Source organism: Aegilops tauschii, chromosome 7 (assembly GCF_002575655.3).
Source record: "Aegilops tauschii subsp. strangulata cultivar AL8/78 chromosome 7, Aet v6.0, whole genome shotgun sequence".
In the NCBI taxonomy this organism is placed as follows: Eukaryota; Viridiplantae; Streptophyta; class Magnoliopsida; order Poales; family Poaceae; genus Aegilops; species Aegilops tauschii.
In genome coordinates, this window is record NC_053041.3 from 64709996 (window position 1) to 64723831 (window position 13836).

The window sequence follows — 13836 nt, forward strand, 5'->3', positions numbered from 1 at the left end:
ATAAATTTGACTTAAAATTATATGATTTTTTATACATCTTTTTTGGGTGCAGTGAGGAAAAAAAGTACTAGAGATTTGAGTTCGAAGAAAAGTTGTGTTTTAAATTCTTTACAATTTGAAGATTTGAAATTTAAATAATAAACTTTATAAAACAAACATTCCGTACCATAGTGAAGTATATCGTCGACGCCACACAATAAGAACAGACAAAAAAGTTGTACGACATCAAGATAATTATTTAAAAAACATTTCATAGGAAGGCTCATCAATATCTACTCCTCACCATAATCGACTGGAAAATCATACACACTTGAATAAATTTTGAAAGAGGCATGGGAGTCATGGGCTGAATACCAGCGCACAATTGCATGAGTGGCTAAGCTATAGGGAATATATGTCTATTTTTTAGTCGAACTATATAGGTGTTGACTGATAAAATTTAAAAAACTGCGCCACCAACTATAACTCGACATCTGGCACTATCATGGCTCGGAGTATTATAGAAGTGGCTGCTCAGAAAGAAAATTAAATCCTATTTACGAAGAATATATTACAAATGCCTAAATTTTTCCTCACCATAACTTAATCACATTCACATGAATTACTTCTGAAAGCAATATGAATCATAACTAAATATAGCGATGCACAATACTATATTTCTTTTTGAGCTATAAGTTCTAGACAACTATTTTGTCCATTTACATTATAATGTTGTTGACTAATGAAATTTAAAAAACTACTACAGTAAAAATATATCTTTTTCTCAATATGTATTATTACGTCGATTGAAGCGACAAAAATGTGGTTGCCTAGGACGTGTCAAAGTTAATCATTCCAAAATTAATTTGGAGCAGCAAATGTTGAATGGACCAAAAAATGAGGATCTAAGTTTGCTTCACAGGATCCTGTCAAACAAAAAGTTTGATTGTACAGGATAACATTTGTTTCGACAACTTTTCAAAGAAACAAAACAAACCATGAACTCTAATCTATTGGGAAAACCTTCAGAAAATCTAAGTATCTCCTTTCGTTCTCTATCTATAATCTCTTCAACTAAACAACCCTAATTAGAAAATTTCTTCTTTTTTTTGTGGCGCGTCATCTTAATTAGAAATTCATCTTTCATCAAAATGCATCTAATTATAAATTTGTGTGTTTTACCAATATCCATATAAATTTGGATCGATGTTTTCCGGGTAGTTCCATCTCAAGGGTAATAAGTTGATTCCGATCGGTAGGATAATATTGCTATGACAAAAATAATGAACAAACTATGTCAATAGTGAGTGATAGATAATGTTTTACAGATCTTCAATTACTATACGCCAATGATTACTTCTATATCTGACCAAACTATACTGCAAATTCAAAACAGAGCATATGAAAATATCTTAAGGCAACACATTGCACAAATGATTGTTAAACTGCATGAAAGTAAAAGAAGTTCGAAACATTATAATTTATCATACAACGAGCTAAGATATAGGATGCAATATTTTAATTTGGCATATGATGATCCTTACGCAAGCAGCTCATACAACTAAGAAAGATTGGCACTATGGTTGTCTGCACCGCTTGATGCAGAGGTCGGGGGTTCAAACTCCTTTTCGGAAAAAAAGATTGCCACTAAGTCTAATATTTAATACAAGATACAAACAGTGTCTCAATCATTCTTATATATTGAGTGTGAATCAACGGTAATGTAGTGATGGATTAAATAAAAAAATAACCTATATGGAACATGTATCTAACTAACATATAACCTTAGTATTTTCATGGTGTATTTAGGATACAATGTTTCTCTGACATTTTAAATGTTTGCCAAATGGACTACTAACACAATAGCACACAAATCTAGCCGCGCAAATGCGCGGGTCACCCTGCTAGTTATGTTTAAAGCAAATAACCAATTGCACTAAATTATCTATTTACACGAGAAATACATAGGCTGAGCGTTTGATCCCTTTTTTGTGAACGTGCCACTACACCCGTAAGATTGGCCGCGCCCGTGTGAACGTCCGAGTTATCGGTGCATCATCCCGAGTTATTGTCTTTTTTTTTGGGGTGGACTTCACACCAGTTATTAACTGCTGACGCGTGCCCCGTGTACACTGTCTCGCATGACATTCTAGCTAGCACGGTCCAAAATTAGCTGAAACTGGATACGAACAATCCCGCGGGCGGCAAAATCTCCCGCCTCCTTCTATAATTTCCGCCACCTTAGTCTTTAGCATGTGAAATTCCCCTTTTGTTCTTGGTGCACGGAGAGCAACAGTTACAATACCGCCCTCATCTACATAATAGGTCAGGGTTGCTTTGGTAACTTCCGGTTCCCCCTGTCGGTGTCAAAACCGGCGGATCTCGGGTAGGGGGTCCTGAACTGTGCGTCTAAGGTCGATGGTTATAGGAGACAGGGGACACGATGTTTACCCAGGTTCGGGCCCTCTCTATGGAGGTAATACCCTACTTCCTGCTTGATTGATCTTGATGAATATGAGTATTACAACAGTTGATCTACCACGAGATCGTAATGGCTAAACCCTAGAAGTCTAGCCTGTATGACTATATCTTTTCCGGACTACGTCCTCCGGTTTATATAGACACCGGAGGGATCTAGGGCTATATAGAGTCGGTTACATAAGAAGGAATCTTCATAGTTGGTCGCCTATCTTGCCTTCCACACCAAGGAGAGTCCAATCCGGACACGGGTACAGTCTTCGGCCATCACGTCTTCACAACCCATCAGTCCGGCCCATGGATAACAGGCCGGATGCCCGAGGACCCCTTAGTCCAGGACTCCCTCAGTAGCCCCCGAACCAGCCTTCAATAGTGAGGTGTTCGGCACACAAATTGTCTTAGGCATTGCAAGGCGGGTTCCTCCATTAATGATCTCCAAGTAATGTATTCAGCCATTGATCCAATGTCGCTCCCCTCGGCTTCTGCGCGTTAAAATACTTCGTCTTCCACGTGTCGGGCGAATGTGGAAGGTCAGGGCATTTTTGCGAATGACACCCCATCCATTCAGGGAAGAGCGCCTATTTAAAGAGATTAGATCCTAGATCCATTCGGCACCACGCACAGAAAATCCCCGGAGACTGCTAAGAGAAACCATTCCAGCATGGCTAACGTTCCCAGCTCCTCCTCCCGTTCCGGCCTAGAGAAAGGCGGGTGGGAGAGGTGTTATGTGTCCCACAGTCAATTGGCGAAGCTGCAGATGCAGGGATTTCTTCCCCCTGCAGATCTAGTCCCTGTTCGAGAGGGGCTAGCTTCCTTCAATGGTGAGACTCAGGCAGAGGGCTTTCCCAATCCATCCGGGGGAGAGCGGGTGTGTTTCGTCCCCTACCTGCTAAGAGGCGTCGGATTTCCAATCCATCCGTTCCTCCGAGGGTTTCTGGAATATTATGGCCTCCAGCTGCACAACTTCACCCCTGCCTCCATTCTACACATCGCACGTTATGTTGCCTTATGCGAATTATTTCTAGGCATTGAGGCCTATTTTGAGCTGTGGAGGAAGTTGTTCTTTCTTGTCCCGCGCAATCATGAGGGGTCAATATTTGAAGTGGGCGGAGCCGAAGTATGGCGTATTGCCGATACCGGATATCTGTCCGGCACACCAAGTGTCGTGGTTTTGTCACGGCAGATGTCCTAGTGAAAGGACTTAGTCATGGAGCCATCACGACGGGTTAGTTTAAAGGGGTTAAAGCGGACAAAGGACGCAGAGAGTTTTTATACTGGTTCGGCGCCTTGCCATGAAGGTAAAGGCCTAATCCAGTTGTTGTGGAATTGCTAGGGTTTCGATGACCAGGGAGCGAATCCGCTATGCGTGGCTCTCGAGTTGTTGTTTGTTGTCCCTAAACCGCCGCCGGGTCGTCCCTTTATGTACACAGGTTGACGCAGAGCGGTTTACAGAATCCCGAGGCCGGCTCATAAACGTGTCCGGCTCGGTTTCTACCTTTCTTATCTTACAACACAAGTTACATATGATATGGCGGTTTATGTCTACATGCCATAACCCGCCTCTGGGCCCTGGGCCTTCGTGAAGCGCCACACTCCTTGTCTTCATGGGCTTCAAATATAAATAACTCATTATGGGGATCACCCGGCCTCTCCTGGCCGATTTATACCCAGTAGTAATATCCCCAACATTAAGCCCCAGATTGATTTGAACTGGTTCATGTCAATCTTCAACACTTGAGAAAAATTCCGCCTTCAGCACGTTCGCATAAATATTATAAACCGCCATGACGTCATCTTCCAGGATCATGATAAACCGCCATGACGTCACCTGTTATTAAAAATTGCATATATCTCACCTTCATTAACGAGCCTCCGACAATCGAGGCGACAGCTCTGTCACATATCCAACTTTTGGGCTCCTCGATTTTCACGCCTGTCACTTATCCCTTCGCCTTATAAATCAGACCAAGGGTCCTTTTCATTTCCCCCTATGCCTCTTTGCTTCTTCTTCTTCCTCCTTCCTCCGACCTAACCCTCACGTGCGGCCGCCGTCGTCAAGCTCCGCCCTCGACCTCAACCACGGCCGCTGCATCAACCTGAACGCACCAGAGCAACACGGTGCTCCTCCGCTGCTCCGTCAACATCAGTAAGTTTCCCTTTCCCTTGCTCTAGATCCACCATTAGGGTTTCGGTGTTCCTCGAGGCTTGAAGCTATTCTTCCCTGTTCTTCTTCATAGCGCAAATGATGACCTCTGATCTGCTATTTTCTTACAGTTGCAGTTACAATCCCCTTTTTCATCCTTAGATCATCTGCTTTGTATAGAAAAAACTCATCTGGATCTGATAAACTGCTTAAGCACCTGTATTTTAGGTCCAAATACATTCTGATTTACTGATACGCTGTGGATCTGGAATCACCATATCAGTCTGTGAAACTTGTTTTCCCTTACTTAGACTTTTTAGATCTGTACCTTCCATACCAATATAGGCGGTTTAACTTTAGGAAATGATAATCCGGCAGGTACCATTAGTCCCCTCTTAAACCGCCGGTTCGTTTACCTTTGTAACTCCTCCAATGTTAGACTCCGGTTTAACAATGTGCATATGCCTCTGTTTCTGCTTCTAATCTTGCGTCGCTTTATGCTTGTCTATTATAAATCTTAAACCGGCATTGATCTTTTTCCAGCTTTTCATTGAAATGGCCAAACAATTTTATGCTTGTAACTAGGTCCCTTCCCGGGTTACGGAAGAGCAACTAGAGGGCTGTGTCGCAACCGGCGCTTTAGCGAAAAAAGAAGTTATCCAGTGGAGGGTCCCTGGTCCAAAAAATCCTCCTGAGCCCAAGGACGGAGAAGTGGTCGTGTTTGTTGATCACCTGAGCCGAGGTTTTAGCCCGCCCGGATCAAAATTCTATCTTCCAACTCCATCCTCAGGACATTGGCCCAAACTCTGTGTCCAATGTTTGCAATTTCCAAGTATTTGTGAGGCATATCTTCAAGAGGAGCCCACAGTTGAACTGTTTAGGGATTTCTTCTATTTGAACCGTCGTACCGAGTCTGCAGACGGACCCAACACTAAACTTGGTGGAATGGCTATTCAAAAGAGGAAAGATGTTAGCTTCCCTCACGACAAGCTTCATAGCCACCCCAAGGACTGGAATCAGACTTGGTTTTATTGCAAAGATACGTCTCCAACTGATGAAAATCCTCTAGCAGGTTACCGTCCTCACTGGCTTAGCAACACACATCCCTTTCCTCGGAGACTGACTGCAAAGGAAAGGTCCAACTATGCACCACATCTGTCAAAGCTCAGGGCCTTTATGGCGAACGGTTTAACAGGTGTTGATTTTGTTCGCTGCTGGATAACCTGGAGCATTTTGCCCTTAAGCCGGCACCCCGGTTTAATGGGTGAGTACACAGGCAGTTTGACAGATCCTCAACGACATATTGATATTCAGCTAACAGAGGCTGAAGTTACTGAGTCTGTCAAGAAAATACTGAATGAACCGGAAGCTGTCTGTAGCCAGACTGGGTTAAGTCCTTTCTGCGTCTCCAATAAACCGCCAACTGTAAGAATCACAACTTTTTGTTTTTGCTTGCTCCTTTTTAAATACTCTCTCAAAAGTTTGTCCATCTTTGACAGGGCGATGATCCGTTCTGGAAGAAAAAACCACAGGATAAACCCGCCAAGACACCTCGCCCCAAGACCAAGGTTATTAAAAAACCTGCCAAGAAGAGGACCACTGAGTCTTCCGAACCAAATGCTAATGCTGACTTGGCTACTCCGGACTCAGAGGTAGAACTTGAATCTCTTGGTTCATTTTTCATACACCTTATTGATAATGACTATTATCAGGACGACGCTGAAGGCAGCCAAGCTGATGATGTAGAGGTAATTATCCTTTTCTCCGTTTCAGATCCTCTGCCAACACAGAAAATCCATCAAGCAAACCGGAAAGTAAAATTTTCTCACCCCCTAGCTCACTTGGACCCAAACTTTCTTTTGAAGAAGCAGCAACACGAAGCCCGCCGCACAACCTGGCATAGCGGCTAGGTAGTTACCTCCGCCGGTTTACCGAACACTCCAGTCCGAAAACGTTGATCAGAGGTCTCTTATATTCTCGACACTTCTTGCCCCAAGGCGGGTTGTTGCCGACAGCCTCTTAATCCGTCTGATTCGAATTATCAGGGAACACCTCATTCGTCCTCTGGCCAGTCAACGGCCACACAACTTCCAACCCTCAAAACGGTTCCTGGGTGAGTTATGCTTTAATTTCATCTTTAATACGTTATGCTTGATGTGTTATATTTGCATACTGTACTGATCTATATGTTTGTTCTTCTCAGTGCTAAGCCTAGACCCAGCAAGAAGGCCTGGTTGAATAAACCGGCTGATGATAATGTAGCTGTTGAACCAGAAAAAACTACAGATCCGAAAGATACCTATGCTGACGCCATGCTTAATGACCCGCCGTCGCAAAATTACGACTTTGTTGTTGAACAAGCGGAGGTTGACCCAATAGGCCAGTCCAATAAACCGACAAGCCCGGTCCAAGACACTGATAAACCCTCAACCCTAGTGAAGGCTACTGAAGATAAGGCGGATGATGTTATGATTACCGGCTTTGGTCATACCACCCCTGGCAATCCTGTCGCTTTATCAAAGCATAGTGCCAAGGAAGAAGCTTCTGTCCTGAATAAAGGCAAGTGGAATACAGATCTGTCAAGCTACGCCCATCTCAATGCCCAAGATATTCATTCTGGCTTCTTGAACCGTTTGTACACAAGCCACGATTATGAAGCCGGCTTAGTAAACTTGTTGAAAGGGCGATATGAGGTAACTACCGTTGAACTCCGCATATCTGTTCTCTTTTGTCCAAATACTAACTCGAGTAGCCCCCAATGGCCGATTTATGATATCAATCTAAACCGGGACTTTTAGAATACTTCAACTTTGCTTGCGTAGCCCCCAAGGGCCGGTTTAACTTATTAAGATGAACCGGGACTTTAGAATAATATCTTGCCACTTTCGCCTATGTAGTCCCCAAGGGCCGGTTTATCTTTCCTAGATGAACCGGGACTTTTACCACTGTTTATTTTGAGCAAACACACATTAGCCCCCAAGTGGCAAGAATAATACTTGTATTGTGCTTGGGAGTTTGTAGAAATTTCTGATAACAAGCAAATAGGCATTAGCCCCCAAATATCAAGTGTATAACTTGTTTTGCGCTTGGTACTTCAAATATGTGCTGCCAACTCACGATATATCTGTCTCTTATAGGCTGAGCTAAGCAAAAAGGAAGCCCAAACTGCTGATCTTCAAGAAAACATCAAGTCCCAACAAGCAGAAACCTCCAAAGCAAAAAATGAGCTGACCAGCGCCTTAGCAGCCATGGAGAAACTGAAGGAGGATTTCAAGAAGGAACAGGCGGATTGGAAGATTGATGACGCAGAAGCAGCCCTTAAACCGGTGGTAGAAGAACTAACCGATTTAAAACGGCAGATAAATGCTATGACCACTGCTGTATTTGGTAATCATACTCACTTTAAATTTTCAACACGTATTATCCCATAAGTCGCCGGTTTACTAATTTCGCAATGATGCAGGAACTCGCATTACTCATCTGGGCTCTGACATGCGGAAGAAATTGAAGGCTGCCTATACTCTGATAGAACAATTATACACCAGCGCGCAACGGATCATCTGCATCGCTTCTCACAACAAGCCGCCCCAACCTTAATCAAGCAAACCTTAGAAAGGTTGTCAATGCTGCCTGCCCTGGTTGAAGAATTAAAAAGATCAGCTGCCAGGGCAGGTGCTCTGACCGCGCTAACCCGGGCTAATGCATGGGTGCCTGATCTTGATCCAGTGGATGTGGGTAAAGGGTATCCAAGTTTAAAGGAAGACGGATCAGACTTTGACAATGAGGCCCTCCGAGCCATAACCAGAGAAGTACGTCCACTGGCTTGCCAACTGGCTGAGAAAACTGATCTGTCATACTATCAGTCAATTTATGATGCTGACAACAAGCAGGTTGCTGCACCGATTCCTGATGTCCAAAATCTCATCCCTCCAATCCGTAAGCACATTTATGACCCTGACGTTGAACCGTCCACACTTATAAGTGATGAAGCTGTATTCCAAGCCCTAACTGGGATCGATTGGGCAACCATTGACTTCCAGCCACTTGGTAGAGAGGAGGAGGATGAACCGGTGCAAGATGATCCACAGCCGTCAAGTTAGCCTGGTGACGAGTCATGATCCGGTGGCCGGTTTAGCCTTCTGCATACTGTGACCCTTGCTGAAAATAGTTATTCTTTTGGGCATTAAAGCGCCTCGTATAGGCTAGTTCAAACTCTTGGTCTGCTATGCCATCGCGCATATTTGTTTTGTCTGACACTGTTAATCTGCCATGCTTAAGATATATTATGCTCATAATCCATAGCAGTTTATTCCAGCTGTTCCTGCGTACATAAAGTTTGAAAGTGTCCTGGCGGTTTACCGCCGGACGGGTCATGATGCCCAGATATATAGCCAGGGCTTATAACCAAGGCTTGTATTTGAAAATAAGCAAACATAGATGATACATGTGACCTTGAATCACATCGTTGGTTTACCAACTTTTTGCAGTAAGGGTGATAACCCTAATCTTGAGTAATGATAATTCCTTCCATATTTTGCCGGTTTATGATAAAACCGTACCCGGTTGTGATAAACACCGGATTATCCATATATAATACTGGCGACTTATAGTCGGAACTAGACCGGATTAATAAGTGCCGGATTATAACTGATCACGTACTGACAACTTGTAGTTGAAAGCCAAGCCGGGTCAATGAACGCTGGTTTATCAAAAAATATTATAAACCTCATCACAGGAGAAAAACTTGGCAAATAAAAGCATAAAAGGAACATGCGAGGCTTTTCACGAGCTGCCAGGCCCCAAATCGAGGCTTTTCATGGGGGCTGCCAAGCCACTGAGTTAAACCATTTCACAAAGCCTTTTAAGATGGACCTCAATCATTAACCAATCATCGTTTTAACTATGACAAGTTCAGGGTCTATGAGATTGACTTGTCAAACGTTCGGCGGGTCATACCAGGTTTACCTGGACAGAGTGGCTTACTTAAAAAGGCAGGATAACCCGGGGTTGTAGGTGCGTACACCTGGCTTCCAAGCCTAGCTTGATAGCCTATTACAAGTGTAGACGTTTTGTTCATTGCGAAGCAAAGAGTCCCCAAGCAATATTTTGAGCTGTGCTCAGTGGGCGCCTATGTTTGAGTTGTGCTTTTGCAACACTCTCTTTGGCCCCTAAGTAATTTCCCTGGTGGCCTTGCACCGATCAAGAGGTGTAGCTATGGTTCGATTATGACCAAGCCCCCAAGTAATTTCTCTGGTGGCCTTGCGCCGATCAAGAGGTGTAGCTATGGTTCGATTTCGACCAAGCCCCCAAGTGATTTTATATATGGCTTTATAAGCCGGATCAATGGGTAAACAGGACTCCGTTTTATAAATACAAGCCCCCATGTATCCACACATGATATAAGAAAAACAACAGATACCCCGCTTTAGCAGAGGCTCTGGTTTATATATTGATCATAATATATACATTGTCATAACTATGTACATAAGCAGAGCCTGTAGCTCAAGTATAGTAAGGCCGAAGATGAGCGATATTCCACGGCCAGTGGGTCTCCTCCTCCGATTTACGTGAGTCTTTGTGCTCTCGAACATCTATGAGGTAGTATGACCCGTTATGCAGATTCTTGTTGACCACAAAGGGTCCTTCCCAAGGCAGGGATAACTTGTGCATATTAGTCTGATCCTGGATGATTCGGAGCACCAGATCGCCTTCTTGAAAAGTTCTGGTTCTAACCTGGCGGTTGTGATAACGACGCAGATCTTGTTGATAAATCGCCGAACGGGCTGCTGCAATGTCACGCTCCTCATCTAACAGGTCAAGTGCTTCTTGTCGTGCCTTCTCATTGTCAGCTTTGACATACGCCGCCACACGAGGCGAGTCATGACGGATGTCACTAGGGAGAACCACCTCTGCTCGATAAACCATGAAAAAAGGCGTGTAACCCGTAGATCTGTTGGGCGTGGTATTGATGCTCCATAACACAGAAGGTAACTCCTGCACCCAACAACCCGGCGTCCGTTGCAATGGAACCATGAGCCGGGGCTTGATGCCTCTCAAGATCTCTTGATTGGCTCTCTCCGCTTGACCATTAGATTGAGGGTGAGCCACTGACGATACGTCAAGCCGGATGTGCTCACATTGACAAAATTCTCTCATAGCGCCCTTGGACAGATTAGTACCATTATCAGTTATGATGCTGTGTGGATAACCAAACCAGAAAATCACCTTCTTGATGAATTGAACCGCCGTGGCTGCATCACACTTACTGACTGGCTCTGCTTCCACCCACTTAGTGAACTTGTCAACTGCCACCAACAGGTGGGTCTTCTTATCCTTAGATCTCTTAAAGGGCCCGACCATATCTAGCCCCCAAGTTGAAAACGGCCAAGTGATTGGAATCATCCTCAGTTCTTGAGCAGGAACATGAGCTCGGCGTGAAAATTTCTGATAGCCAACACATCTTTTGACCAAGTCCTCAGCATCGGCGTGAGCCGTCAGCCAATCAAAACCGTGACGAAAAGCCTTGGCTACCAGAGACTTTGAACCGGCGTGGTGACCACAATCTCCTTCGTGGATATCACGCAAAATCTCACGGCCTTCTTCAGGAGACACGCAAAGCTGAAACGCCCCCGTCACACTGCAATGATGTAATTCTCCATTGACAATAGTCATGGACAGGGACTGGCGGATTATCTGCCTGGCCAAAGTTTCATCCTCCGGGTAACTCGCCCCGGTTCATATACGCCAAATGTGGGACGGTCCAATCCGGGATAACATGAAGCGCCGCCACCAATTGAGCCTCCGGATCAGGAACAGCCAGATCCTCCTCTGTGGGGAGTTTGACCGACGGATTATGCAGCACATCCAGAAAGACGTTGCGCGGAACCGGTTTACGCTGGGAACCCAAACGGCTTAAAGCGTCCGCTGCTTCATTCTTCTGCCCGTCCACATGATCAACCTGATATCCTTTGAAGTAACCTGCAACAATATCCACCTCTCGACGACATGCTGCCATGAGCGGATCCTTGGAATCCCAAGTACCAGACACTTGTTGAGCCACTAGATCCGAGTCACCGAAGCACTTAACCCGGCTTAAATTGATCTCCTTAGCCATTCGAAGACCATGGAGTAGAGCCTCATACTCAGCTGCATTGTTAGTGCAAGGATACATTAAACGGAGAACATAACAAAACTTATCACCTCGCGGGGAAGTTAATACGTCTCCAGCCCCCGAGCCCTCCAATTGCCTGGACCCATCAAAGTGAATAGTCCAATAAGTATGATCCGGCTTCTCTTCTGGCGCCTGCATCTCTGTCCAGTCATTGATGAAATCCACCAACGCTTGGGACTTGATTGCCGTCCGAGGCATATATTTTAACCCATGAGGTCCAAGCTCAATGGCCCACTTGGCAACCCGACCTGTTCCTTCCCTGTTCTTGATTATATCCCCCAAAGGAGCAGAACTGACCACAGTGATGGGATGACCCTGGAAATATTGCTTAAGCTTCCGGCTCGCCATGAAAACTCCATACACCAGCTTCTGCCAATGTTGGTACCTCTGCTTGGACTCAATAAGTACCTCACTGATATAATAAACCGGCCGTTGAACTGCATACTCCTTTCCGGCCTCCTTGCACTCCACCACAATAGCCATGCTAACTGCCCGGGCATTAGCAGCCACATATAACAACAAGGGCTCTTTATCAACAGGAGAAGCAAGGATAGGCGGCTCGGCTAGCTGCCGCTTTAGGTCCTCAAACGCTTCATTGGCGGCGTCACTCTAGACGAAGTCATCTGTCTTCTTCAGCATTTGATATAAAGGGATGGCCTTCTCCTCGAGGCGACTGATAAACCGGCTTAAGGCTGCAATCCGGCCTGTCAGGCATTGAACATCATTGATACACTTCGGTTTAGCCAAGGAAGTGATAGCCTTGATTTTCTCTGGATTAGCTTCAATGCCCCTGTTAGACACCAGAAAACCCAAGAGCTTGCCTACCGGTACACCAAAGACACACTTGGCCGGATTAAGCATCATGTTATAAACTTGGAGGTTATCGAAAGTCTCCTTCAAGTCATCTATCAGTGTCTCCTCCTTTCTGGATTTCACCACAATATCATCCACATAGGCATGAACATTGCGGCCGATCTGATCATGAAGACAATTCTGCACACAACGCTGGTAAGTCGCCTGGGCACTCTTGAGCCCAAAAGGCATAGATACATAGGAGTAGGCTCCAAAGGGAGTTATAATAGTTGTCTTCTCCTGGTCCTTAACTGCCATTTTGATCTGATGATAACCGGAGTAAGCATCCAGAAAACTCAAACGCTCATAACCGCCGTAGCATCAATGATTTGATCAATACGAGGGAGAGCAAAAGGATCTGCTGGACAAGCCTTATTCAAATATGTTTAGTCCACAAACATACGCCAAGTGCCGTTCTTCTTAAGTACTAGCAGCGGATTAGCCAGTCACTCAGGATGAAATACTTCAATGATAAACCCAGCAGCCAAGAGCCTGGCAACCTCCTCACCAATGGCCTTACGTATTTCTTCACTGAAGCGGCCGAGAAACTGCTTGACCGGTTTAAACTTGGGATTAACATTAAGAGTGTGCTTAGCGAGTTCCCTCGGTACACCTGGCATGTCAAAAGGTTTCCATGCAAAGATGTCCCGGTTCTCACGGATGAACTCGATGAGCGCGTTTCCCTATTTCAGATCCAAGTTAGCGCTGATGCTAAACTGATGGGATTAATCGCCAGGAACAAAATCAACCAGCTTAGTCTCATCAGCCGATTTAAACATCAAGGCAGGATCATGCTCTGTAGTTGGCTTTTTCAAGGAAGTCATATCCGGCGGATCAACATTGTCTTTGTAGAACTTCAACTCCTCTGTTGCACAAACCGACTCAGCATAAGCCGCATCACCTTCTTCACATGCGAAAGCGATCTTACGGCTCCCATGTACCGTGATGGTCCCCTTATGACCCAGCATCTTGAGCTGCAGATAGACATAACATTGCCTTGCCATAAACTTAGCATAAGCCGGCCGCCCAAACAGGGCATGATATGGACTCTTGATCTTCACCACTTCAAAAGTCAATATTTCTAATCTTGAATCATGCTCATCTCCAAAGGCAACCTCCAGAGCTATCTTACCAACTGGATACGCCGATTTACCAGGCACCACACCATGAAAAATGGTGTTCGACGGTTTAAGATTTTTATCTGTTAATCCCA